We start from the raw sequence: 27,227 nt of genomic DNA on the forward strand, positions 1-27,227 counted from the left end.
AAACAAAATGTGAATAAACTGTTTAGCACTAGATAAAAAAGTCATTATGACAAAGTTGAATTTATTCCAGGAATGTAATGTTAGTTCAACATTAGAACATTTACTGATGGTATTCACCTCATTAACAAGTTAAAAGAGAAAAACTATATAATAATCTCAGTAGATACAGAAAACATTTTAAAAATTCAATATAATTTATTTAAAACTTCTAGAAAGCTAGGAACAGAAGTGACTTTTCTTGATAAAGGGTTTCTGTAAAATTCTACAGTAAACTTCATAGTTAAATTTGAGTAATTAAAAACACTCCCTTTAAACTTAGACATGAGGCCATAATGAATAAAAATGAGTAAATTATAGTAATACATATCAATATGAATGATACCAAAACAAAAAGCTTTACCATAAAAGAGCAAGCCATATAAGAATTCATACAGCATTTTTACTTTTATATAAATGCTCACACAAGCAAAACTAAACAACATATTTCTAGTGGTAAAGACATATCTAGTAAGATATAAAGAGAAGGAAGAGAATGATTTATGCAAAATTGAGGAGTGGAGGAGTGGGGAGAAAGAGGTTGCATACACACATCAGGAGCTTTGAAGCTACTGAGCATATTGTTTTTCTGAAGCTGGGTTGGTAGATGGATGTGTGTTGTATTATTCTTTATTCATACATTCTCTTATGTTTGAGGTAGTTAATAATGAAATTGAATAAAGTGTGTTAAAATGGGTGGTAAATCTGAGAATAAGTGCTACAACAATGCGCTGTTTATATTTAACAAATATTTATTAAATCTATTTTCTGTGTAATTAATGTCTGTGTGAACCCTTGTGCTAGGTACTGGCTCAATACAAATTTAAGGTACTAGCATCTTACATTTGTACTATTTAGGGTGTTTATCTGCACATTTTATTAATAGCATCAAATTGCTTCGTAGAGCACATAGGTCAGGAGTTATCGTGTACTTTATAGAGGAGCAAACTACTCTTCTGTCAGGTTGTGTAACTTGTACAAAGTCACATAAACAGGAATTAGAAGAGTTATAACTTGAACGCATATTTCGTGAGCCCTCCCAACAATTGCTCTTTCCAGATAATGCTCTTGGGACAAATGATGGACACTGTTGGAATACAATTAGGTCTTGAGTTTAATACATTTACTTGTTTATGCATCTGTCTTTGCTATTGGATGAGTTCTATGAGTAGAGGAATAATGCCTTATCCATATTTATATTGTCACCTCCTGGCAAGGTGCCAGGTACATAGTAATTGCTTAAAACATATTTATTGAAAAAGCAATGAATTGTTGGTATTTCAGAACCTGGTGTGAGGTTTTAATGCATCTAATAAATATTTACCCAATAAAAGAAGGACAACATCTCCTTTATCTTGATGATTAAATAAAACACATGGATAGTAATGATTATTAGACCTTGTTTGCTCTTGGCTTCTTGGGACTCTTAGACCCCATGAGGTACATGGCATTATAGATCGTGTTCAAGGTTTGCTATTATATAGACCCGATGTCAAGCTTGGAGAAAACTCTGGTAGCCAGTTATAGTAATTTTTTTTTTCTCCAAAACTTGAAAAAACCAAAATGAATCCAGAGCAAATTTTTAAAAACAAATTCTTATAAAATGTTTGTATCATGAGTCTCATGACCATCAGTTAATTATCAGTATTTATTAGGTACTTGTTCTCTATTTCCACATTGTCATGTGCTTCATGGGAGCTAGAAAAGAAGTAAAAATAAAAAGCCTCCAATCCTAAACATTGCATATTCAGGAGATAAGAATACCATAAATCAAGCAATAAAAGCTAGCACAACACTTCCTTTAGATCCTCACTCACGTGACACAGGTTGGGCTTTCTTGGATGCAGATTCCTTGATGATGTTTACTTTTAGTGTTAGTTTAGCGTTAACTAGGGACCATACTTGTGAGCACTGCAAAATGAGAAAAGGCATGAAGGAAAAATAAATATGAGAGCTGATGAAGGGATTGTGTAATAGGAGTGGATAATTCACACTGACTACTGATTGAAATTTATAGAGGACCTCAAAATAGAACAGTTTTTATTTTTGTTTATTATTTTTTATTGAGCCCCCCCATATGCAGTATTTTATGGAAGGTTGATTTGATGTATAGAACTTCACACACAACAGAGAGCCCATATCTTTCAAATAGCTATGGAAAAATTGATCCAAAATGGATCCACAAAAATGGAGCAAAGGCTACAAAGAAAACCTCAATAAAAGAGTCACCACAAAAAAGTATGTGAGGTGATGGACATGTTAATTAGCTTGATTCAGTCATTCCTCAGTGCATACATATATCAAAGCATCAGGTTGTATTCCACAGATATTTACAAAAAAGAGGCAATAGATGAATGACATTAGGAACATGTGTCTTCTTTTTTTTAGTTTGAATTTTAAAAATCTGAATTTTTATTTTCTTCTCTGTAAAGAATTTTCTTTTTAGCAGTTAAAACTACTATTTAATTATTTACTAGATTCTGCTTTTATTTTTATTTTTATTTTGAGATGGAGTCTCACTCTGTCACCCGGGCTGGAGTGCAGTGACACAATCTCAGCTCATTGCAATCTCCGCCTCCTAGGTTCGAGCAATTCTCCTGCCTCAGCCTCCAGAGTAACTGGGACTACAGGTGCATGCCATCATGCCTGGCTAATTTTTTGTATTTTTAGTAGTGACAGGGTTTCACCATGTTAGCCAGGATGGTGTCGATCTCCTGACCTTGTGATCTGCCTGCTTTGCCCTCCCAAAGTGCTGGGATTACAGGCGTGAGCCACCGTGCCTGGCCTGCTTTTATTTTTATTAACTTATATTTTCTAATATCTTAGGTTAATTTGCTGATCTTTTATAATATCTTGAATACATTTGTTGAGTTAATTTTTAGTCTCTCTTTTTCTGTTTTTCTTACTTGGTTTTTTTCTTTTGTAAACTCGTTCATGGTGTCAGTTTTCCTCTGAACACCTATGTTTAATAAGCAGTACTTTTATCTGTATTTTAAAAAATAGGTGTTAGTTTTAAGTTAGTTTTTTTTTTTTTTTTTTTTTGCCTTATACTACTAGAAGTGTGTTTTAAAAATGTTAAAATTGGTTTCTGGTGTTTTAAAATTGTTTTTTGTTTGTTTTTGTCATCCTTTAAAATTAATTTCTAGTTTTACTGAATTTTGGTCAGAAAATATAGGTTTTATTTTGGAAAATGTTTGGAATTTTTTGGGGGGAACACTGAAATTTTTTGTGGCTTAATTCATGTTTTGAAAGTTGTATTTATATATATTTGAAAAAATTGTGTATTCTCTCTTTGGGAGGAAGTTTTAAAAATCCATAATTGTAATAAATAAATTGTCTTCATTCTTACTCCTGTTTTCTATTTCACCTGTTTGAGAGAAGTGAGTTGAAGTCTTTCACATTACAGCAAAATACCATTTTCTCCTTGTATTTCTAGTGGTATTTTGTTCCATACATTTAAAAACCTATGTTAGGCCGGCACGGTGGCTCATGCTTATAATCCCAGCACTTTGTGAGGCCAAGGCGGGTGGATCACCTGAGGTTAGGAGGTCGAGACCAGCCTGGCCAACATGGTGAAACCTCGTCTCTACTGAAAATACAAAAATTAGCCGGACACGGTGGCGTGTGCCTGTAAACCCAGCTACTTGGGAAGCTGAGGCAAGATAATCTCTTGAACTCAGGAGGCGGAGGTTGCAGTGAGCCGAGATGGCGCCACTGCACTCTAGCCTGGTGACAGAGTGAGACTCTGTCTTAACAACAACAACAAAAAATAACAATACCCTTATATTATTAGATTTAGAAGTTTTCTTGATTCCTATGACTTCTGGTGGAAGGTATCTTTTATTACTAAAAAATGTTCCTCTTTATTTTAATAGTGTCTGCTCTGATTCAATTTGTCTGGTATTAATATTGATATTCTTGGCTTCCTTTTTATTAGCATTTTCCTGGTGTATCTTTGACAATAATTTTATTCATGTCTAGATTAATTAATTTCATAAGGAATACATGAATTTATTCTTATAAAATAATTATACAATTATGGAAATAAAGAAAAAAGTTAATGTCTCTTTTCACTTCCCCTCAATTCAATTCTTATTGCCAGTGATAGCTGCAATTAAGGACTTGGTATATATTTTCCAGACCCTTTTCTAGGCAGAGACACATTTTCTTTTCTCTTCTGAAACTCTTATTAAGATGAATGTTGGTCTGTCTGGATGAGTCTTGTGGCTTTTAATTTTTGTCTCGTACTTTGCATATCCTTTCCATTCTGTGAGAATTTTTGGCTTTCTTTTCTGGTCACTGATTTTGATGTTAGCTATTTTCATTCTGCTCTTTAAGCCTTCAACTGTCTAGTTTTTATTTTTGCAATACCATTTTAAATTTCCAAGAATACCGGTGGTGTTTTCTGTGGCTTTTTTTTTTTTTTTTTTTTTTTTGAGACAGAGTCTTGCTCTGTCACCCAGGCTGAAGTGGTGGCGCGATCTCGGCTCACTGCAACCTCTGCCTCCCAGGTTCAAGCAAGTCTCTGCCTCAGCTTCCCGAGTAGCTGAGATTACAGGTGCCTGCCACCAGGCCCTGCTAATTTGTGTGTGTGTGTGTGTTTTTAGTAGAGACGTGGTTTCACCATCTTGGCCAGGCTGGTCTTGGACTCCTGACCTCGTGATCCACCCACCTCAGCCTCCCAAAGTGCTAGGATTACAGGCATGAGCCACCGCGCCTGGCCTGGCTGTTCTTATAGCTATGATAAACATTTAAATCTCTTTTAGAATATTAATCATACTAATTATGTTTCCTTAAGTTCTTCTGTTTGTTGAGTTTGGGGACTCTAATTCTGTTGATGTTTCTCAAATGTTTGGTGATTAACCACTGGCATTAGAATCACTTTGGGTGCTAGTTAAAAGTGAAGATTTCTGTTCCCCAATTTAGACATACTCTGATGATGAGGTCATGAATCATTTTCAAAAACAAGCCTTCCCAGGTGATCCTTAAGCACACTAAATGTTCCAAACCATTAATCTAGATTATACAGTATTATTAGCTGCTGTATATTTTTCAGTTAGACTGAGTATTCGGGTAATCTTGCAGGTTTGTAAGATTGTAAGGTTCTGATTCTAGGAGTGCTAGGTCAAGTCGTTATACTGGAGGGAGGGCAATATGGAGATGTAGGTGGGCCTTTAGAACATGGAAAGCAAATAGTTTATCTTCTTGGAGCAGAAGCTTCTTGTCTCTTGTGGTAGACTTGCCTAGTTTTTCTGGTAGCAGAACTCATCCTGAGTTCTGTTACAATTCCCACAGAGGTTCTTAAGCTAGAGTTCATGGGGATTCATATGTAGAATTCAGGGTGTCTGTGGACTTGGATGAGAAAAAAAATGGTTCTTTATCTTATAAAGTTCTATCTGAAATTTATCACTTTAGTTATTAATATTACTAAATACAAACCACAGTGCATATGATACCTAAGACTTTGTCACCTATAGAAATTACAGATATTTTCATACCACATTATGTCATGTATGCTTATCACTATGTCTGAATTGTGAGAGTTATTAGGCTCACTGCTAGATCTCATTATTTCATGTTAATATAATGACTAAAAAATTATATCTGTCAATGGAATTGATTTCCGTTTAAAATTGTATCTGTTATTTTTATGCATTACAATTTTTGTTTTGTTTTGTTATGAGATGAAGTCTCGCTCTTATCACCCAGGCTGGAGTGCAATGGTGCAGTCTCGGCTCACTGCAACCTCCGCCTCCCGAGTTCAAGTGATTCTCCTGCCTCATCCTCCTGAGTAGCTGGTATTGCAAGCACCTGCCACCACACCCAGCTAATTTTCATATTTTTAGTAGAGACGGGGTTTCACCATGTTGGCCTAGCTGGTCTCGAACTCCCGACCTCAAGTAATCCATCTGCCTCAGCCTCCCAAAGTGCTGGGATTACAGGCGTGAGTTGTTTTGAGAAGGGGTTTTAGTTTTTATGGGATATTGGCTTGATTGTTCTGCCCTTTAATTACTTCGCAGACAATATGTTCAGTCTCTAAAGTCTGATTCTAGAGTCCTGTTGGAAACTCTTAAAATTTTTTTTTGAAGGTCTTTTCTTCCCTAAGTGGAAGTGGTTTTTGTTGAGTTTTTGCTAATAGCCTGTTCTTTGTTTTTCTTCCTCCCTCGCTCTTCTTTCCTTCCTTTCCCTTCTTCTTCCACAATTTCCCTCCTTATTCTTTATTTTCTTAATTGGTTCCTTTCATTTTATTGAGAAGTTAAAACATTTGCACATTTACATATTTAAATGATACAATAATCTCCAGTTAGTTTTGGGGAAATATAATTTAAAACAATATATCCTGCCAACCCAGGACACCCTTCACAAAGGAAAACTATTTTATAATTGATAAGCATTAAACCAGAATGTGATATATACCACAGGCAATCAGCTAAAGAAATGCAGAAACATAAAGAAATCTCAATGTTTTATATGGCTTAGGAGACACAACCCATTAGATACATGTTCTCAAGATAAATGATAACTATTCCTCAAGTAAGGGGACTTGACAGTACCATTTGCATACGTAGTTCATCCTAAACTCACCTGGTAATTTGAATGACTGTCTCTGTTCACTAATTGCCTTTATCCAAAGGAACTTTTTATATCTTTTTGACAGAAGACAAGTTTGTAACTTGGAGCCAGGCACCCACCAAAGTTAGGCTCCTGCCTTCCCACAGAAACTGGGAGATAGGGACGCTACCTTCTTTGATGATTATATTTAAAAGAGATGGTTTCCAGGCCCTTGAGAAAGACATTCTCCCAAGATTCTTTTCATCCTTGGGTTGAAAAGCTGGTGAGAAGCTTATTTCGCTTTTAAGAAGATTTACATACATTTCAAAGGGCAGAGAAAGACTCACCATGACAAGTTTTCTAAAGTAAATGGTAATGTGTCTTTCCCTTTTTTCCTAGGAAAATTATATTTTGCTTTTTTTAAGATCTGTATTTATCCTCACCTTTTCCTCAGAAACAAGTATTTTAAACCATTTTTTGGTGTTTTAGTCCAGAGATGTTCTGTATATACAAGTGTGAGTATAACTGAGGGGTAAATTGTTAGCACAGTACCTGTTCTATAAATGTTTGTTGAATCCACACTTCACTCTGTTCTCAAGCCTCCTGTAACCTAGCAAGAAGCAAACAGGAAAGGCTTTATGGAAAGGAAATTGAGCTAGGCCTTGAAGGATGGGAGATTTTGATAGAATGTTTAATGACTTTTCACAGTTATCTAAAAGGGGGTTTACAAAACTCTGATGGCTATAAATATATGAGAGTTTGCAATTTTGGTGGGTAAATAAGAACTAAATAAGATTATTTACTAGTAAGAGGCCCCTTATCTGCCAGAAAACCTTCATACAGGAACATACCATTAAGGATAAATAGCAGAACAGAATTAAAGTTGGTCTTACTTGGGACCGAAACCACCTTTGCAAAAAATAAAACATGAGAAAATTATGACATGAAAGAGACCCGATATAACCAACCCCTATCATGCCTTTAACCTCCAAACTGACCTTAATTATTCTGGGCCAGGGCCAAGCTAACTTTGGGAGAAATTTAGTTTATAGTTTAAATGTTAATAACCCTTCCCCCAAACTAAACTGCCTTTGTAAAGCTAATAAAAGACCACCAGGTTAGGAAGAGATGAGGATCCTGAATTCTGCTAAGGTGTAGACATAAACAGTTACCAGCCATTATTCTGGAGGTCACAAGATTTGCAACTCCCCCAATTACTCCCGCAGATAACATCACTATTATAGAGCCTAAGATTGACCTTTTGAGATATCTTTTCAGGTTTTTACATTTCTGAGGACAGTCTACCCCTGCCCATCTGTCCTGTGGCCCCACCCAAACTGACTCCTTGTCCCACCAAACTATCCTTGAAAAACCGTAGCCTCTGAATTTTCAAGGAGATTGATTTGGTAATAACTCCATCTCCCACATGGCATAGCTGACCTCGTGTCTATTAAAATCTTTATTGCAATGTGTGGTCTTAGTGAATTGGCTTTGTGCAGTGGGCAGGAAGAACCCATTGGGTGGTTTCCGGACTGTCATGTCAGTTTGATAAATCAGTAGATCAACATACTTTGTTTTAGATCACATAAATTCAGCTTTCTTATTAGTAGCTGTATTAGTCTGTTCTTGCACTGCTATGAATACCTGAGACTGGGAAATTTATAAAGAAAACAGGTTTAATTGGCTCACAGTTCTGCAGGCTGTACAGGAAGCACGAGAGCTTCTGGGGAGCCTCAGGAAACTTTCAATCATGGTGGAAGGTGAAGGAGAAATAGGTATGTCTTACATGGCTGCAGCAGGAGGAAGAGAGAGGGAGAGGAGGTGCTATACACTTTCAAACAAGCAGATCTCATGAAAACTCACTCACTTTATAGTACCAAGGGGAGATGGTGCTAAACCATTCATGAGAACTCTGCCTCCATGATCTAATCACCTCCCGCCAAGCCTCTCCTCCAACATTAGTGGTTACATTTTGACATGAGATTTGGGGTGGGGACATGCGTATCCAAACCATATCAATAGGAATCAAGACATTTCGTAGTACATATCTGGGAAAAAAATACTTTTAGGTCTAAGAGATTTGCTTTATCATTTCCTTGTAATAAAAGCCCATTTCCTTCTTAGGAAAGTTGCATTCCTAAGTTCATATTTTCCTCTTTTAAAGAGAGGGCTAATATCACTCCTTTTCTGTATTACCAGCCATATTCCAGCAGTCACAAGATTTGCAACTCCCTCAATTACTCCTGCAGGTAACATCACTATACCTTTTCTGTAGTAATGAAATGGGAATTTCCAGCCCAAGCTCATTAATACTGTATTACAGTATCTGCAATAGGTGAGAAGATAATCTGGCTTGGAAACCGGATTTTGAGGAACCATACTGAATGCCAAGCTAAGAATTTGGACTTTGTTAATGAGGAATATTTTGTCATGGAAGGGACACTCAAACAGGTATTGTGGAAGATTAATCAGTAATGAGGTGTAGATTACTTTGCACGGTTTAATGGAAGCAAGAAAAATCAAGATATTTTTATAATATTTCAGGTAAAGTGTAATAAAAACCCAAAGTAAAGGAGTTGGAATGGAAAGGAGTGGGAAAGGTATGAAAAAAGAACTGACAGTTGTAGTGACTGGAAGTGGCCCAAGATGGCTTAGATATCCAATGGATCTATGCTTGGAAGAATGGTGACATCATATCTTCAGTGAGAGGGCATATTAGTCTGTTCTCACAATGTTAATAAAGACATACCTGAGACTGGATAATTTATAAAGGAAAGAGGTTTAATTGATTCACATTTCCACATGGCTAGGGAGGCCTCACAATCATGGTGGAAGGCAAATGAAGAGCAAAGTTACTTCTTACATGGTGCCAGGCAAGAGAGCTTGTTCAGGGGAACTCCCTTTTATAAAACCATCAGATCTCGTGAGACTTATTCACTACCAGGAGAACAGTATGGGGGAAACTGTCCCCATGATTCATTTATCTTCACTTGGCCCTGTCCTTGACACATGGGGATTATTACAATTCAAGGTGATATTTGGATGGGGACACAGTCAAACCATATCAGAGGATGAACTGAATTGGGAGAAGTAAGATAGGAAATGGAACAAGGGAGACAGCCAAAACGAAAGAGATACAAGCTTCTAAGTATTCAAATACCTTTTTCTGGAGTTAGTTTTAGGAGGTAAATCATTTTAACACAAGTATACATGGTATGTAAACTAAAATAAGCAATTAAGTATTTCCATAAGTATTCCTTAAAGAATGTTAGTTAAAATTATTCCAAGTTCAGAAGATTATCTAGCTTTTTTTAAAGCAGATATGTCCAGAGTTCCCTTTTTATACGGCTGTAGGTACCGTCACAATAATATAATAAAAATTTGTTTTGGAAGGTTACATTTACTATGTAAAGTGATATTACAGTTTTCTTTTGTTTCTACCACCTGGTGCAAACTTTCTGTCTGGCATGATCCGTCTGTTGGATAAAGCACTTCGTGCAAAATGGAATGGTGTTTATTTTAGACATGTTCTCAGAGTGAGGTGAAATCAAGAAAAGAGAAGTAGCCTATGAGAATTATTAATTCTTACATTAAAAATTAGTAAAACATAATTTTTATTAGTTTTTATTAGTTTGGTCATGCGAATTCCAGCTTTAATTTAGAGGAATCTGTTTTTACTCTTATCAAGAGATGGAGGGTAGTAAGTTGTAGAGTTCCTTGTTTTAAGATACAGTTTGATAAAATGTGGTTAGTAGTGTAGATCATAGTATATAGTATTTTGCTTTGTAGGGTGCTGATTATGGCTTTATTACGGAGAACATTGTTCAGTGGCCATGCTGTTCCTAGAGTGAGCGCTTATGGCTTTTGTTACTGTCAGGTGTTCACTGCTAAGTTTAAGATTTAGGGTTTTCCAAATCTAGCCATGGATCTATAATTTACAGGCTTTATTTTCATACTTTTGTATTTACAGTAAGATTTGGAAAGGCAAGAAGGGTATCGGGCAATTATTTTTTGAAACTGAATTGAACTTTATGTTATGAATAGAACCTCAAAGCTTGTTTTCTGAGACCAATCAAAAAGGAAAAAGAAGTCTTTGTAAATTCTAAAAAGAAATTTTTGATGAAGATACTATTGACTTTGAAGAAAATATTGCCAACATATTAGTTTTTATAATAAACGTGATTAACATTTAAAAGAAATGGCAAAAATGTCTTATGTTTTCTTTGACAAATCCAGGGCTCTCTTCATGGGTGTGTCTCACAGATAGAAGGATCTCATATTTGGTTTAATTACCTGAGGTTGCTATATTAAAATTCTGAATATATTTTGAACAAGGTGCCTTATACTTCCCCATTGCACTGAGCCTTCCAAATCACATAGCTGGTCGTGGATGAATCTTTTGGCTTCTTTCAGGTTGACTTGGACTCTGCTTAGTTCCCATCACCTGATAAGAACTCGACTTTAAACATGTGAAATGGAGGATATAATTACAATTAAAGTAAAGCCTGATAATTTAGGTTGATTATTGACATCTAATCAGTTTGGACTAAATGCAAGTTATATGTTCACAAAAATCTCAGCTTCGTTAGCCACAAATGACCACTTGAAGTTAAATGAATAATTTAGTAGGCAGGATCCAAAACAGCAAAGCCTAAAAGCCTCAGAGCAAAAGGAAGAAATGGAAAGCAAAGAATAGACATAAGGTGCCTGCCAACACTCTGACTCCTCTCCAAGCCTACTATAAGCCAATCAATTGGCATATGTCATGCCCTGAAGATGGAAAAGCAATATGTACAAATATATACTGTACAGATGCATGGATCTGCTATGCAGCTGCTGGAGGTTATATTTGTTAAGCAGCCTGACAATATCCATGAGTTTTGAAAAAAGATAGTTGCATTATGGGAGGTAGACTAATCTTATTTGTTTCACGTGGAAACCATGCTGTCTCTAATAGGCATAGTGGCTTGCTTCTTCAATGCCTAGAATGAGTCTGACAATATTTTTTTCCTCACATTACTATCTTAGTCATGTGAGTGTTGAGTCAGTCTTATAGACAGGGAGGGAGGCCCAATGCAGAGTAGGAACTCCGGTGATGGATGAAGCAATGTAATAAATAGATACAGCCAAACAGATGAGTGACCCAGAGACAGAGAGAGCATCCGTTGGGGTCAATTGACCCTTTGATGAGAAAACAGGAGGAAACATGTACCGAGACACATCAAACTGAAGGTAGTGAGAATAGTCTGTTTTAGTTGATATTTTCTAATACTTAGGAATTTCTAAGTCTTAATATTTCTAACTTAAATATAGGGCTTAAAATATTTGTAACAAGGTATAATGTGTATGGTGTTCACATTATGGTTGTTTTTGTGAAACGGAATGAAAAGTGCATGCGTGACTGTCTTTTGGGCTTTGGGGGCATGCGTGACTGTCTTTTGGGCTTTGGGGAGTTAATGAGGAAAGGGCAGTAGGCTGAGCAGTATTGCCTACCTGGTATATGACTTGTGGGCATCTTTGCGGGTCATGGCTTGAGCTTGGGAAGGCATTAAAGAATTTTGAGTTGATACAGACTCCTACTCCTGGCCTTCCTGGTATGGGTTGATTTGGAGATGGGATCACTCTACCTCATTCAGGCAGGCTACAATTTACCAAGGAGCCTCCTTGGAACCACCCATGTTTAGAGGGATAACTTTTGGTGCTGATGCAGAGGCAGTATCAACCAAGAATCTTGGTTCTATAGGAATTTTGTGCCTTCTTTAGGGAGTATTAAACTGCCCTTCTTTATTTTAAAAGTCCTTAAATTGAGAAGTTGGATTCTCTTCTCTTTTTATCAATAGTAAGAATTTCTATTTTTTAATTCATGCATTCCTGAGCATATTTTGAAGTTTCTACATACTTTCCCCCCACCAGATCTTCAAATATGGAATAGCAGGCAAGGTCACAAGTAAGTTAATTTAAAAACCCTTTAAATTTAATCATTTCTCATCCAGGGTACAGAAAAAATTCAGCCCATTTCTTCCTATATTAGTTTTCATCAGGACCCAATATATCTCTCCTGTTAGCTACTGTGATATGTGCCCCTGCTTGTCTCTCTAGATAAAGCACTCCTTCTCAGAGATTTTGGCCTTCATATTCAATTGCTTTTCCTGTCTGCAAAGAAAAGGGACAAAGTATTCTTACCATACTTTTGCTTGGTATTCGTAGTAGTTAACTAGTGTTTTATAATATCCTGATAAGAAAAGTCTGGAATGGTGTTCAGTGATGGGATTTTTCTTGATGGCATTATGTATTGTTAAATTTAAAGGATATAGTTTATGCTCTTTAATAGCACATCCCACTGCATAAGATCAATATCTACTTAAAAAATAGTCTAGTTATGTAGATGATACTATTCTTTCAACATTAATTTCATTCTGAATGTTGTTTTGCATCCCATTTGCCAAAGCTATGTGAATATTGTAAAGTTCAGGAAGGGACATGCTGAACACCTGCACTTTATAAAAATACAAAAACCTTCACGTCTATAATCCCATCACTTTGGAAGGCCGAGGCGGGTGGAATATGAGGTCAGGAGATCGAGACCATCCTGGCTAACATGGTGAAACCCTGTCTCTACTAAAAATACAAAAAATTAGCCAGGCGTGGTGGCATGTGCCTGTAGTCCCAGCTACTCGGGAGGCTCAGGCAGAAGAATCGCTTGAACTCAGGAGGCGAAGGTTGCAGAGAGCCAAGAATGCGCCACTGCATTCCAGCCTGGGCAACAGAGTGAGACTCCATCTGGAAAAACAACAACAACAACAACCAAAAAAAACAAAAAAAACTTGTAGCCATTTAAAATTTTCTATAGTGATGAAAGCTGGATTTTTATTTGGCAAAGTTGTCAGGTACCTCCAAAGTTATCCCTTTATCACTTAAATGTTCTTTTGAATCATGAAACACAGAAACGTATTGGTTTTATTACTTCCAGTGTGAATGACACAAGAGCATTTAGCAAACTGTTTCTTTACTTTCGCTTTCTTTTTTTGTGACTTTCTCTCTTTTCCCAATTCCTCCTCTTCTATCCTGTCAGTCCCCTTCTCAACTCTCCTTCCATCCCCTTTTCTCTTTCCCTTCCCCCTTTACTTTATTTTTTTTAAATCTCCCTCCTCTTTCTCTCCTTCCTTTCTCCTCCTCCATCTCCCCCTCCTCCTTATATTGCACATGTTCTTGTTCCTTAATAGGATGAAAAATGTAAATCATATTGATAAAGCACCAAGGGAAAAAATAAGGCTCTTTGGTAAAAATTTTAAAGACTATAAATATCAAAGCATAACAGAAGGAATGATCTTGGTTTAACATTTTTCTGACCAACTTTTGAGTGTGTCATTACATAACTAGCAAAGCAAAAAGATCTGAACAGTGTAAAATGCATGAACAGTTGATTTTTTCTACAGGTGTTCTCTATTTGGAAAGGATATTAAGCCAGGGACTGACATTTTCAGTCTTGCATCGACACCCTGTAAGAACAGCACCAGCAACATCCTTCATTAATCAAAAGAGAAGGATATAAAAGACAGCAGAATGAATTAAACTGTAAAATAGATGAATGTTGCCTTTGATCGTCCTTTCCATTTTCCTTCTCAGAATTCTTTTTTCTCAGAGTATCTTTTCCCTCTCTTCCCATTGATGCTCAGTATCTCTATATCCTAGCCACGTAAGACTTGCTTCTTGTCCTTCCACACTGTGACTCATATTCTCTGGTGCTGCCTCTTTTTCAGTCTAACTCATTCTCGACTAGTCGTTAGGGACAAGGACCTGATAAAGTAAGGCCTTAGTGACTAGCAACAGCTTAAACTTTTATCCTTCACCAGTGCTTTCTCCAAAGATACCCACTTGCTTAGGGAAATAGTGCTTTTAATCACAATCAATCAACCATCAACCACCTAGGTACCTAAAGGATATCACAACATATCATGACATAATCATATGGAAAATACAATGAAAATCAACTTTAAGAGCTGTGCTGTTCAGTATGGTAGCCACTACTCACATGTGGCTTTTCAATTTAAAATTAAATTAATCATAATTAAATAAACTAAAAATTCAGTTTCTTACTTGTACTATCCAAATTTCAGATGTTGAGTAGCTACTGTGTTGACCACTGTAGATACAGAAAATTTTCATCAACATAGATTGCTCTTTTAGACAGTACTCCAGAGTGTACTTTAGAATCAATACAGTTTCTTTGCAATTTGTTACCAAGACAATGTAGCTTTATGGAGACTCCAAAATGATGATTTTGTGGCACTTATAGGCTAATACGTCCTAAAGTAAAATTTTAAACACAATGACTAGAGCAATTTTTTTTCTTAAGCCCTAGTTAACTGGAAAATGACTTAGAAACATTTGAGTTAATTTCTATTTAGCTGGATATTAAACTCCAGGAAAAGAGCAGATTTTTAACTCTTTTCATGCCAAGAACATCTTTAGTTGGTTGTAATTTCAAAATGTTCAGAATACCCACAATCCTTAAACAGCAGTGCTCTAGAGAATATGGGGAAGACCTCAGGGACCACATCAAGAACATCTGAAGGATGCTGTTATTGAGAAACTGTCACCACCCAGCAGTCATTTTCACACTCATCGTTGTTAAGGAATTCTACAGCAGATATGACTTTGAGAATTTTACAGTTGCAAGGTAAGACTGCACCATATCAGCTACTTTTTTTTAATGCTCTGCTGTGCACAATTCACCCATGAATCCAGGGCTTGTACTTAACCTGCTATTTCTCCCAAAGGACATAATTATTGACAGAAGTGAAAGGTAGAATCAAACAGAAATAGAGCACGATTGGGATTACTTATTTTTTCCACTTGCCCCCTGTGTACCTTTTCTTTTCTTCTTTGTCGATGAATTGTTTTCTGGGAGAACTCCACAGGAATAACAATTGACATAAAGCTCGGAAATGACAGGAACTATTCAAATGTTTGTTTAAATTTTGCAGATTTGTAGTCATTTAGGCTCAGAATCATAAGCCTCATGGACATAGAAGGTGGGACACACTTGATGTTACTGAGAAATTAAGATTTAATATACTTAAAAATATTGGGGCCTATACTTTAGTTTTAATAACAATCTTACTGTGTATAAAGATCATCTGTATTTTCTCTAAGTTCAGTGTAGCAGAATAAGTTAATCACCATTGCGTCTATATTTTTAGGATTTTTTATGCATTTTAAATACACACCATGTAAAACACAAACGTGTAAACACATATTTCCAAACAGATAATCACACAAGGGCTCTTTCATTAATATATATTGCCTCAGTCTATAATATTATGGTAAGATGAATTCAATATAATATTCAATATCACAACAAAATCAACAGATTCCTGGAGGTGCTTATGTTACTATTCTTTTATACAGAGGTTGTGAAAATAGGAGAATCCTTCAAAGTTTGTCATATTATTGATATAAAAAGATAAAAAACTGAAAGAATTCACGATGTGTGGTGCTGTGCATAGGCTGGTTTGCTTAACTGACAGAAATATGCCTAGGAGAAGACGTTACTGCCTTAGGTGAAATGAGTGAAATCAGATGAGTGAAATTTTTATCACTGTTCTGGTTTAACCATCATTACAGTGTTAGGGCTATTTAAAAGATCTATGTTCATTAGTTACAAGATTTTTAAAGGAGTCTGTATGTATTATATTTAATTGATAAGTATATTGAGTATCTCTAAAATATTTTCTTTTTTTCTGTTGTGCTAATTGATACACAACAAAATGCAAGTTATGTACTCTTTGACTTACTATAGCTAAGTATGTATTTAAATTTGTATGTGTAGATTAAACTAAAGTACCAAAGTACTATAAATAATTTGTATTGACCATCTTGCTAATTTAGTTTATTGTTCACATTTTGCCTTCTTAAAAAATTGTTTTATATCTAAAGCTTCTATTCTTTAGATTAAGTGGAAATGCATTAAAACAAGAAATATACTAGACAAAAGGGAGTCTATGAGCTCTCTCAATAGCATTTTCTGTTGGTAATCATAAGGAAAAATTTCATTCCATTTTTATCACTCATTCTGAAGATTGATAATGTAGTTGCTTGAGAAACATTACTTATGCTGTGTGCTTATTATTTCTGCTGCTCTCAACGTGAAGCATAGCATGTGTTTTTGTGAAGAATGTTGGTACTTGATTATAATCGTAGCTGCATCTTGTTTGATAGGCAATTTCACTTTGGGGAATAGGTGTAAGAATTTTAGTATTTTCAGTGTAAATCAGGTCAATCCCATCAGAGAATACAGAGTGTGTGAATGATGAATAGCATTTATTCCATCATGTTATTAAAATACAGAGAACTTTTTCCAACCAAAATATTGATGTTGTGCTTCAGCTTGTTTAAGACTGTGTATAAGTTCTACATGTCCTGGTAAGGCATGGTCACAGCCTTGTTCAGAATCTGGAATATATTGGATGATTAATGAATATTGGTGGAATGATACACATTGGTATGGTATATTGGAGTGTTCTGTTTAGGAAAAGCTGCTTCCTTCATGTGGGTCTATGGCTTTATTCATCAGGTATAGATGGTAGTGCATTTAAATGCAAAAAATAACATTAGCAAGGAAACCGCTGAGGTGGAGCCTACCCACCCCCCCCCCGCCCCAATATTAAAACATGTTATAAAGCTACATTAACCAAAGTGCTATATGGTAGGTGTAGGTTTTATTTTCCTCATTCTACCAGGGATGGAATAAAGGCTTCAGCAGTTTAAACCACTTTCCCAATGTGAGTAGGGGGCCAAAATTCATGTTCAGTTTTTCTGACTCCAGAGCTCCACTGAAAAAGAGAGCCGTGGTATTTTAGGTCATATGTCTTTATTTTCTTCTAATTTTTTTAAAGATAAGTATCCATATTTATTTCATTAGTAAAAACTTTTTCATAATTTACGTTTTGAGTAGCATTATGAATTAATGGCTCCCCAGACTCAACATGTCCAAATAATACTCAATTTATCAGGAACTAAATAGTAGGAGCCCCTTTAAATGGACTGGACTCCTTGGTTCTTTTGCTATCATCCCTGCTAATTTTAAGTGATTTTGGTTAGTGGCCATCAGATATTCCAGACATATTTTGATTCTTCCCATCCTAAGATATAAAATCAGCAACCTTACATGGAGTACAGATTCCTTATAGGGAAAATTAGTATTAAATAAAAGGCTTTCAGCCTTTTAGTATTAAAGGCTAGAAGACTTTTCTGTAATATTAATTTTTTTCTTACTTTTAAGACTTTTTTTAGAGCAGTTTTAGATTCACAGCAAAATTGAGAGAAACATACAGAGATTCCCCCCATTGTGTTCTGATCCCCTGCTCCTACACATGCATGGCCTCCCCATTATCAGTATCCCCCAAATGTGGTGCATTTGTTACAACTGATGAACTAAACTGACACGTTGTTATCACCCACAATCCCTAGTTTATGTTAGAGTTCGCTCTTGGTGTTGTACATTCTGTGGGCTTGGAAAAACGTGTAATAAAATTCATCCACCATTAGTATCATGTAGAGTATTTTTACTACTTTAAAAATCCTCTGTTCTCTGCCTGTTCCTCCATCCCTCCTTGCTAATTGCTGGCAACCACTGACTTCTTACTGTCTCCATAGTTTTTCCCTTTTTAGAATGTCATATACTGTAGTTGGAATTACATAGGATGCAGTATTTTCATATTGGATTCTTTCATGTAGTAATATGCATTTAAGTTTCCTCTATGTCTTTTTGTGGCTTGGTATCTCATTTCTTTTTGGTGCTGAGTAATATTCCATTGTCTGGATGTACCACAGTTTATACATTTACCTACTAAAGGACCTCTTGGTTGCTTCCAAGTTTTGGAAATTATGAATAAAGCTGCTATAAACATCCATGTGAAGGTTTTTGTGTGTACATGTTTTTGACTACTTTGGGCAAATACCAAGAAGTGCAATTGCTGGGTTATATTGTAAAGTATGTTTAGTTTGTTTTTCAAACAACCACATTAAAAAGTGGGCAAAGGACATGAACAGACACATTTCAAAAGAAGGCATACATGTAGCCAACAAACATAGTTTTAAAAAAGCTCAGCTTCACTGATCTTAGAGAAATGCAAATCTAAACCACAATGAGATGTCATCTCACACCAGTCAGAATGGCTAGTATCAAAAAGTAAAAAAATAACAGATGTTGGCGAGGTTGTGGAGCAAAGGGAACACTTATACACTGCTAGTAGGAGCCTAAATTAGTTCAACCATTGTGGAAAGTAGTGTGTCAATTCCTCAATACCTAAAAACAGAAATTCATTTTGACCCAAAGGAATATAAATCCTTCTGTCATAAAGATACATGCACACATATGTTCATTGCAGCACTATTCACAATAGCAAAGACATGGAATCAAACTAAATGCCCACCAATTATAGGCTGGATAAAGAAAATCTCATATATCATGGAATACTATGCAGCCATAAAAAGAGTGAGATTATGTCCTTTGCAGGAATATAGATGGAGCTGGAGGCCATTATTCTAAGCAAACTGAAGCAGTAACAGAAAACCAAATACTGCATTCTTTCATTTATAAGTGGGAGCTAAATGATGAGAACACATAAAGGGAAACAACAGACACTGGTGCCTAATAGAGGGTGGAGGGTGGGAGGAGGGAGAGGTTCAGGAAAATAATGAATGGGTACTAGGCTTAATACCTGGTGACAAAATAATCTGTATAACAAACCCTCATGACACAAGTTTACCTATATAACTAACCTGCATAGGTACCCCGACTTAAAAGGTTTAAAAAAATTATGTTTAGTTTTTAAAATTTGAATTAAAACAATTTTAAATATTCAATTGACACAGAATGTATATATTAAAGGTATACAATGTGATGATTTGATATACATGTGCATTGTGTAATGATTACCCCAATCATATTAATTAACATATCAATTACCATCTACGTTGTACATTAGATCCCCAGAACTTGTTTATCTTATAACTGAAAGTTTGCCCCCATTGGTCAACATCTCCCCGTTTCCCACACCCTCTCGTCCTTGGCAACTGCTGCTTCACTCTGTTTTTGTGATTTATGTACAACCAAAACAGTTTGATTTTACATATAAGTGATATCATATTGTATTTGTCTTTCTGTGTTTGGCTTATTTCACTTAGCAAAATGCTCTCCAGGTTCATCCACAAATGGCAAGATTTCCTTTATTTCTTATGGCTGAATACTATTCTATTGTAAGTGGTTGTATATATACATATATATGACCATTTCTTTATTCATTCATTCATCTGCAGACACTTAGGTAGTTGCCATGTTTTGGCTATTGTGATAATGATGGAATGAATGTGGGAGTGCAGATGTCTTTCAAGCTACTTAGTTCCTTCAGATATAAATTCAGAAGTGGAATTGCTAGATCTTATGGTAGTTGTATTTTTAATTTTTGAGGAATCTCCCCACTTTTTTTCCATAATGACTGTATCAATTTACATTCCCACCAACAGTGTGCAAAAGTTCCCTTTTCTCCACATCCTCTCAAATATTATCTCTTGTCTTTTTAATAATATCCATCCTAACAGGTGTGAGGTAGTATCTCGTGGTTTTGAGTTGCGTTTCCCTCGATGATCAGTGCTATTGAAGATCTTTTAATGCACTATTGGCCTTTTGTATGTTTTCTTTTTCAGAAATGTATATTCAGCGCCTTTACTTATTTTTAATTGGATTATTATTATTATTATATTGTTATTGAGTGGTATGACTTCTTACTATATTTTAGATATTAACTCCTTATTGAATACATGGTCTACAAATATTTTCTCCCATTCTTTGTGTGTTGCCTTTTCATTTTGTTGGTTGTTTGCTTTGCTTTGCAGAAGATTTTTTGCAGAAGAAGATTTTTATAAGTAGTCCCACTTAAATCTTTTTGCTTTTGTTGCATGTGCTTTTGGTGTCATCTAAAAAGACATTGTCGAGACCAATGTCAAGAATCTTTTACCCTATGTTTTCTTCTAGGAGTGTCACAGTTTCAGGTATTACAGTTATGTCTTTTATCCATTTCAAGTTAATTTTTGTGAGTGGTGTAGATAAGGGTCCAATTTTATTTTATTTTTGTATGTAAATATTCAGTTTTCCCAGCACCATTTATTGAAGAGACTATTCTTTCCCCATTGTGCTTTTATAGAATATTAGTTGACTGTATATGTATGGGTTTATTCCTGGGCTTTTAATTCTATTCAAATGGTGTTTGTGTATGTTTTTATACTAGTACTATTCTGTTTTGATTGCTATAGCTTTGTAATATACTTTGAAATCAGGAAGTGTGATCCCTCCAGTTTTGTTCTTAAGATTGCTTTGGCTATTTGTGGTCTTTTGTGGGTTTATATGAATGTTAGGATTGTTTTTTCTATTTCTTTGAAGAATACTGTTAGAATTTTGACATAGATTGTTTTGACTCTATAGATCACTTTGGGTAATACAGACATTTAACAGTACTAATTATTTTGATCCATGAACATCAGGGTACTTTTTCATTTGCTTGTGTCTTCAATTTTTTTCATCAATGCCTTGTAATTTTTAATGTAACCACAGATCTTTCATATCTGTGGTTAAATTTGTTTCTAAGTGGTTTATATTTTTGATGCTAATATACATTGCATTGTTTTCTTTCTTTTTCAGATAGTTTGTTGTTAGCATACAGAAATGCAACTGATTTTTGTACTTTGGTTTTGTATCCTGCAACTTTATTGAATTTGTTTACTAGTTATAATAGGTTTTTGGTTGAGTCTTTGGGTTTTCTATACATAATATTATATAATCTGCAAACAGAGAAAATTTTACTTCTTTTTTTCCTAATTTGTATGCCTTTTATTTCTTTTTCTTGCTTAATTGCTCTGGATAGGACTTCCAGGAATATATTAAGTAGAAATGGTGAGAGTGGGAGAATATGTTTAATTTTATAAGAAACTGCCAAACTGTTTTTCAAAGTGGCTTTATCACTTTGCATTCCTATCAGCAGTGAATGAGAGTTTTTATTACTCCACAGTCTTGCCAGCATTTGGTGTTGTCAGTGTCCTGGAATTTGGCCATTCTAATAGATGTGTAGTGGTATCTCATTACTGTTTTACTTTGCATCTCCCTTATGACTTATGCTTATTTTCATATGCTTATTTTCTATCTGTATATATGTTTAAGTGAATTATCTGTTAAGGTCATTGGCCTATTTTTAAAAATCAGGCTATTTATTTATAGTTGAGTTTTAAGAATCCTTCATATGTTTTGGATAATATCGTTTATCAGATACGCCTTTTACAAATATTTTCTCCCAGTCTGTGGCTTATTTTTTCACTCTCTTGATGTCTTTATTTTTTAAAGGACATATATTAGCCAAACATATTTGTAATAGTTTGAACAGTGTAAACCCAACATAATAAAATAGAAATTCTTACAACTGATTAATTTAAAAATAATATTATATTCATTTTGGTAAATAAAGAAAGCATTTTGTCTATTTGGTTCCAAAATAATTAGTTGATTAATACTTGACTCTAAAAGAGTAAAAAATGTTTGGTCCATAATTATCTTTTTTAAAATTTAAGAATTTGAATTTTTAATTACTTTGTATTTTTATAAGTAATATGAAATGAAGCCTAGTTATTAAAAAATTAAAACTTTACTACCCCAGTTTGGGTTCTTGTCTCATCCTCCCCCCAAAATAATAATTGCTATGGTATTGGTATGTTTCCTTTAGACCTTTTCCTAGGCTCTCATATACACATATGCACTCAGAGATAATACAAAGTTGTTGTGTGCTTGTTTTAAAAATATATATGATATCATTTATATATATCATCCTGCCACTTTTGTTTTTTATTTTATCATATATTCTGGCAATTTTTCAAGCTATTGTATATAGATTCATCCCACATTGTTCACTCAAATACATGTAGAGCTATGATCTCAGTCTTCTCAAAATGTAGCAATTATTTCTGTTTGTAGAGGACATAGAGTTTTCTTTCACTATAGGTCACATTGATTAAAATAATCCTTATAAGTTATTTTCTGAAAGATAGCCTTTAGGCTACAACCAAAAAGAAAAATGATCAGCAATGCCTATGTAAACTACATATTCTCCATTAAATGATTTAATATAAGACATTCCCCACATCACTATTTGAATTGGTTCTCATACTTCCATCCTGTGGGTGGTATACATCTTTTGTATTTTAAAATATTGATGTGTGCAATTTATTTTAATTTTAATCATTCTTTCATAGTGTCAGATTTTTCAAAACTCCTATAGATGGATGAAATATCCATTCTTCTGGTTTCACAGATCCCTTCCCTACCTTTGACGCCGTTTTTTTGTTTACTCAGATGTAAAGTACCTGTCTTCTCTTTGGCTTGTTTTCAAGTTTCAGTCTTTCTGCTTTTAGCTCTATACTTATAATGCTGATGCCTGTTCAGGTAGACTTGATAACATAAAATCTGGATAAGATCACATCCAGACTGTTTTTTAGCAGTTCATTTAAAATTTTTTAAATTAATGAATAAAAATTATATATATTTGTGGTGTATAACATTATGTTTTGAAATACATATACATTATACAGTGGCTAAATCAAAGTAATTAACATATGCACTACCTCACATACTTTTTTTTGTGGTGAGAACACTTAATATCTACTCTCAGCAATTTTCAAGTATACAGTACATTATTATTAACTATAGTTACCAAGTTATGCAATAGATTTCTTGAGTTTATTCCTCCCATCAAACTAAAATTTTGAATCTTTTGACCAGCATCTTCTGAATCCTGTCCCTGCCCCCTAGCCCCTGGTAACCACCACTCCACTCTATGTCTGAGTTAGATTCTTTTCGATTTTACATGTAAGTGAGATCATGTGGTATTTGTATTTCTGTGCATGGCTTATTTCACATAACATAATGTCTTCTAGGCTTATCCATGTTGCTGCAAATGACAGAATTTTCTGGTTTTTGTTGTTGTTGTTGTTTGTTTGTTTGTTTGACAGGGTCTTGCTCTGTCACCCAGGCTGGAGTGTAGCAGCATGCTCACGGCTCACCACAACCTCGACTTCTTTGGCTCAAGGAATTCTCCCACCTCAGCCTCCCTACTAGCTGGAACTACAGGCATGCGCCACCACACCTGGCTAATTTTTGTATATTTTGTAGAGATGAGGTTTTGCCGTGTTGCCCAGGCTGGTCTCGAACTCCTGGACTCAAACCAGCCACCCACCTCAGCCTCCCAAAATGCTGCAATTATAGGCATGACTCATTGCACCCTGCAGATTTTTTTCTTTTTAAAGGCTGAATAGTATTCCATTGCATATGTACTACATTTTCTTTATCCATTTGGCCATTAGTAGACAATTAGGGTGATTCCATATCTTCACTATTATGAATAATGGTGCAGTGAACATGAGAGTACAGATATCCCTTTGATATACTGATTTCATTTCCTTTGGATATATACACAGTAGTGGGATTGCTGATTATACGATAGTTCTATTTTCAATTTTTTAAGGAACCTCCAGCTATTTTTCATGATAGCTGTATCAATTTATATTTCTACCAGCAGTGTACAAGGATTCCTGTTTCCTCTACATCTTTGCCATCAAGATTACCTATAGCTTTCAATTCCATGTTCTATGGATCGGAATCCCTCCCTAAGAATTCTGTGAATGACTGGTTTGCCAGGCTCAAATGATCCTCCCACCTCAGCCTCTCGAGTAGCTGGGAATACAGGGATGTGCCACCTTGCCCAGCTAATTTTTATATTTTTTTGTAGAGATGGGTTTCACTATGTTGCCCAGGCTGATGTTGAACTCCTGGGCTCAAGCAATCGGCCCATCTATGCCTCCCAAATTGCTGGGATTACAGGGGTGAGCCACTGTGCCTAGCCCTGCTTTGCCTTTAACCATTTTGATTCTGCATTTAATTGTCCAGACTTACGCCTGGTCAATCTGTGCTTAACTAGCTACTCTTTTTATTTATACAACACATCCACATTGTAGTTATGTATTTTTGTGATTTTTTTTTTTTGGTTAATAGTGTTAAGTTCTGAGATGTGAGCCCTGTGAGGAGGGCAGGGACGCTCACCATTCTGTTACCAATTCCTAGCACAGTACCTGGCACAGAGTAGGCTCTTTAAGAGACTCAGAATGTAAGGAAGGAATAGTTGAAGAGTACTTGGGGTTTGTGATGAGGAGAAGATAGCCTTGAAAATAAAGGGGAAGGCTGGGCACAGTGGCTCACACTTATAATTCCAGCACTGTGGGAGGTCAAGGCAGGTGGATTGCCTGAACTCAGGAGTTTGAAACCAGCCTGGGCAACATGGTGAAACCCCATCTCTACAAAAATTACAAAAAACTAGCTGGGTGGGGTGGCACACACCTGTGATTCCAGTTACTGTGGAGCCTGAGTTGGGAAGATCACCTGAGCTGGGGAGGTCAAGGCTGCAGTGAGCCATCATTGCACAACTGCACTCCAGCCTGGGTGGACAGAGTGAGACATTCCTCAAATTTTTTTCAAAAAAGAAAGAAACAAAGGGGAGATAAGAGAAAGAGAAAGAGAGAGAGATAAAGAGAGGGAAAGAAAATGATGAGAGAGAAAGACTATGTCTTCCTTGAAGACAAGGAGGAGAAGAAATGAGTGGAAAAACATAATGAGATTCAGGTGAATGAAGAAGTTTGCCAGGTGGTCTCATCTCAGTTTCCCCAGAGTAGTAGAAAGTGTATGGATTTGGTAGTTATATAAAATTGGATTTGAATCCTATATCTTCTCTTTTAAGGGGATTATTAGACAACTTACTTAATCTTGTTCACTCTCAGTTTTCAAATGTATAAATTAATGATGATAATACCCCACAAAATGGTTGGTAATGATTAAATAAGATAACAAAAGCAGCATTGCATGGTAGTTATAGCATGGAACTGGAAGTAGACGGATTTGGGCAGACTCTTTCCTCCGCTACTTACTAGCTGAGTGATCTTGGGCAAGTTACTTAAAGTCTTTAATTTTGAAAAGAAGTGGTAGGAAGAAAAATAAGGAATAAATTTATTAATCAAATAAATTATAAGCTATCCAGAAAGAGATAAAAATATAGAGGATGATATCAATACAAATATATTTGTTTATAGCTATGGCCCAGGATTCAAACCCAGGCTATCTGCATCTAAGACCTGGGTTCTAAATTTCTAGCTATACTTACTCTTTTAAACGAAATAATATAATAGAAGAATATGGAGTTGGGACTCTTAATTACATTTAAAAAATAATGTCTGTCAGCAATCAAAGTATTATTAAGGAGGTAAGTATACATTGAGTGGAACCTTAAAAAAGGAAAAATATTTTCTATTTCAATGGAGTGGCATCCTGAAAAAACAACATCCTATTGATTGTCTTTCATGGGATTAATGCCATGAAACACACTGAAATGCTGTTTTAACATAGCTATGGTGCATCAGAAGAGGTAAAAACTTATTTCAGTTGGTCTTAAACAAATCCAGTGCCATTTCACAGGACATTCGATTTACTTTAAAAAATTCTTGCCTTTTTATTGATTCGGTGACAAGGTTAGTGAAAACTTTAGTAGGTTGGAATAGTAGGACAGTTGTTTCAGGCAAAATCAAGAGCCCTGCCTATAGGTGTCAGATGTCAGGACAGACAATGGTTTGAGTTCAGATGAGCTTGAAGAATCAGAAGTCTTAAAAGTCAAGCATGTAAAATTCCAAATGCTGAGATAGTTTGAGGAATGAACCTGCAGAGCAGAAGCTAGAGTGAACTTAATTCTACAATATAGGCTATTTACTAACATGAAATCACAGCTAGAACACGGCAAAAAAGCCAGAACTGCCAAAAATCATGGCAGTTTTTTCTTGCAGTACTTACAACAGATTTGAAATGTAATCAGGTTTTTCCTCTCGTCACAATGCTGGAGACATATTCACTGTTTCTATCACATCTTCTAATTACATTAGAGCAATTAAAGAGCAATTCTATTGCCTGCATAGTCTTTTCTTAATGATGCCACACTGGAGGTACATTTCCAAAAAGGTTTTAAATGGTTTAATTTTTTTTTTTTTTTTTTTTGTGAGACGGAGTCTTGCTCTGTAGCCTAGGCTGGAGTACATTGGCGTGATCTCGGCTCACTGCAACTTCTGCCTCCCGGGTCCCGGTTCAAGCAATTCTCCTGCTTCAGCCTCCCAAGTAGCTGGGATTACAGACACATGCCACCATGCCTAGCTAATTTTTGTATTTTTAGTAGAGACAGGGTTTCACCATGTTGGCCAGGCTGGTCTTGAACTCTGACCTTGTGATCCACCCACCTCAACCTCCCAAAATGCTGGGATTACAGGCGTGAGCCACCACGCCTGGCCTAAATGGTTTAATTTTTGTTATGAAACATTGGAGTGGAAAGTTTGTACTAAATGAGTGAGCCAAAGAAAGATGTGGTAAAAGTGGCAAATGAAATAAGGAGGAAGACTTAGATGAATGAAGCCTTAACTGATGGCCAACCCCATTGTAGGGATTATGGTTTTATCAAAAATAATATCTACTGGGTAAAGAAAAAGAAATGTTAAATTTGCTTTTTGTA

The 27,227-nt window shown here is 35.6% G+C and overlaps 1 protein-coding gene across 1 annotated transcript in view; it reads left to right on the top strand.

Annotated features, from left to right (window-relative positions):
* CTNNA3 (catenin alpha 3) overlaps positions 1–27,227 on the top strand; it is a 1,821,585-nt gene that overhangs the window by 516,279 nt on the left and 1,278,079 nt on the right. The gene's annotated exons all lie outside the window — the stretch shown is intronic.

The sequence above is a fragment of the Pongo abelii genome, chromosome 8 (genome assembly GCF_028885655.2).
Source record: "Pongo abelii isolate AG06213 chromosome 8, NHGRI_mPonAbe1-v2.0_pri, whole genome shotgun sequence".
In the NCBI taxonomy this organism is placed as follows: Eukaryota; Metazoa; Chordata; class Mammalia; order Primates; family Hominidae; genus Pongo; species Pongo abelii.